Source organism: Galeopterus variegatus, unplaced genomic scaffold, assembly GCF_000696425.1.
Source record: "Galeopterus variegatus unplaced genomic scaffold, G_variegatus-3.0.2 Scaffold1456, whole genome shotgun sequence".
NCBI lineage: Eukaryota > Metazoa > Chordata > Mammalia > Dermoptera > Cynocephalidae > Galeopterus > Galeopterus variegatus.
In genome coordinates, this window is record NW_007727567.1 from 479562 (window position 1) to 482820 (window position 3259).

Sequence of the window (3259 nt, forward strand, 5' to 3'; positions counted from 1 at the left end):
TAAATTCTTCTTCCACTACTCAGTGTTTAAAGAAATGTCCCTCTCCTTCTGGGGCAGTGCATCCAAGTGCCCCGCCCCTTCTCGCCCTCTCCTTCTCTGTCCTTGTGTTTTCTCCTGTCTGCCTATGGGCATCTGGTAGATGGTCTCCTGCTTGACCCAGTCCTGCAGTGCACTCTGGGGCTCAGTCATGTCTGAGTCCTCCTGTGAAGGCTCCAGGTGACTCTCCCAGGGTTTATTTGTGTGAGAAACCAAATAGTCCACTGGGAAAAAAACTCATTCTAAGGGATTAGAGGGTCAGGCTCACAAACTTGTCCCTTCCTCAGCCACTGAAGTAAGATGCCGGATGCCGGAGGGGCAATTCTGAGAGCTGCAGGTATTCCAAGACTTCTCATTCTCTGCCTCAACCTCACAGACTCCAGGCGGAATAAGAGGATGGGCAGTAGCTACAGGCTCTGCAAGTAGTTATGTCCAAATGAATTGTTTCATTTGTATCTATGAGGCATGGAGCCCAAAGCAGTGTGGCTTTTGGTAACCAGGCGGTGCCTATAGGGAAAGAAACACATTCTCCTAAGCACTTGGCTTTGGTGTGTAGATGATTTGAGGAACCACAGTGCTGCTTGGATCCATTAAGGCTCTGGCTCATTAACAGTATGCAGAATCCAGGGTGGGAGGTCTTACTGTGACAACTGTGGCATCCAGTACTAGTTGCACAGGTAGCTGTGCTGCCAGCAAAGGCCAGAGATGATAGCAATGTTTCTGAGCATCCCAAGGCAAAACCCAGGATGAAGAGTTGGTGGAAGTGAGCCCCACTGCCTTGTGCATGTGTCCACATGGCTCTGCTGTGAGAGAGGGTAACAGACCACTACAGGAGCATTTGTGAGACACCACTTGTGATCGTCTAGGAAACAGCTGCACACTCAGAGAATGGCTGAATGTTCTGCAGGACCTGGGAGATGGGAGAGGAGTAATGTGATGGAGAAGCATCTGAATTAGTTATGTAATAATAACTTCTCTTTGATCTTTGCAAGAACTCACTGAAATTTGGGTTATTTCCATTGTATTTGTGAGGGGGTGAGTCTAGGTGCCTTGGGTTGAATGTCCCTCCCCCCAAATTTAACCCCCATTGTAACTGTTGAGGGTGGGAAATCCAATTATGTTCATTAAAAAGAGGGGCCTTGAAGAATTAATTAGATTGTAGGACCATGTGGTAGTGAATGGATTAAAAATGGTTGTCATGGGCATGGTTTGGAGGGTTTTAAAAGGTGAGCACAAAGAATCTGTGTCTCTCTCTGCTCCAACATTTTTGCAACGTGATACTCTTCCATCACTGTCACCACCACCAAGGCTCTTACCAGATGTTTTCCCTGGACTTTGGACTTTCCAGTCTCAAAACCGTAAANTCCCAAGGCAAAACCCAGGATGAAGAGTTGGTGGAAGTGAGCCCCACTGCCTTGTGCATGTGTCCACATGGCTCTGCTGTGAGAGAGGGTAACAGACCACTACAGGAGCATTTGTGAGACACCACTTGTGATCGTCTAGGAAACAGCTGCACACTCAGAGAATGGCTGAATGTTCTGCAGGACCTGGGAGATGGGAGAGGAGTAATGTGATGGAGAAGCATCTGAATTAGTTATGTAATAATAACTTCTCTTTGATCTTTGCAAGAACTCACTGAAATTTGGGTTATTTCCATTGTATTTGTGAGGGGGTGAGTCTAGGTGCCTTGGGTTGAATGTCCCTCCCCCCAAATTTAACCCCCATTGTAACTGTTGAGGGTGGGAAATCCAATTATGTTCATTAAAAAGAGGGGCCTTGAAGAATTAATTAGATTGTAGGACCATGTGGTAGTGAATGGATTAAAAATGGTTGTCATGGGCATGGTTTGGAGGGTTTTAAAAGGTGAGCACAAAGAATCTGTGTCTCTCTCTGCTCCAACATTTTTGCAACGTGATACTCTTCCATCACTGTCACCACCACCAAGGCTCTTACCAGATGTTTTCCCTGGACTTTGGACTTTCCAGTCTCAAAACCGTAAAGCATTACATTTCATTTTCTTTATAAATCACCCAGTACCAGGTATTTTGTTATAAGCAACAGAAACAGACTAATACGCAAAATTGGTACCAGAGAAGTGGGGTGTTGCTTATAACAAATGCTGGAAAATGTGGAAGCAGCTTTGGAACTGGGTGTTGAGGAGAGGCTGGAAGAATTTGGAGGAATCAGCTAGAAAAAGCCTATTCCAGCATGGTGAAAGTTTAGAAGATAATAAAACCAGGGAAAGTTTAGAATGTTTTAGAGATTGTTTAAATGGTGGTGAGTAGAATGCTGATAGAAATATGGACTGTTGGGCCGAGCCCGTGGCGCACTCGGGAGAGTGCGGCACTGGGAGCACAGCAGCGCTCCTGCCACGGGTTCGGATCCTATATAGGGATGACCGGTGCTCTCACAGCGTTCACTGGCTGAGTGCGGTGTGGCCGGTCTCAAAAAAGGACAAAAAAAAAAAAAGAAAAAAAAAGAAATATGGATTGTAAAGGCCATTCTGAAAAGTTCTCAGATAGAAATGAGAAGGAGCTCTCTGAAAACTGGGGCAAAGATCACCTTTGCTGTGAACTGGCAAGGAACTTGGCTGCATTGTGTCCATGCCCTAGGACTTTGTGGAAGTTGGAATTTAAGAGCTGTGAATGAGAGTATTTGGTGGAAGAAACTTCTAAGCAGCAAAGCATTCAGGAAGCTGCATGGATACTTGTAACAGCCTATGCTGAATTGTGGCAGCAAAGGCATAATGTAAAGCCAGAATTTAAAAGGGAAGCAGAGTATAAAGATTTGGAGAATTCGCAGCCTGCCCATGTGGTACAGAACCAGAGAGCATTTTCATGAGAAAAATGCAATCTTACTAAGAAGATTAACACAAAATTATGGGATTATCAAGATAAGGGGGGAAAGGCCCTGAAGACCTTGCAGAAGCCTCTGGGGCCAGCCCTTCTATTTCAGGCCCAAAGGCCTAGGTAGACAAAATGGTCTTGGGGAACAGGCCTGAGGCACCCTCCACAGATCTACTTCCCAGGGTCACTTCGGGAAGCTGCTTCGGCTACTCCAGCTGTGGCTAAATTGGCCTCAGGTGTGGCTGGACCTGCAGCTTTGGAAAATCCAAGCTGGAAACCTTGGTGGTGATCACATGGTGTTAGGTCTGCAGGCTCGTAGAATGTCAGAGCTCTGCAGGCTTAGGAGCCTCCACCCCAATTTCAAAAGATGTATGGAA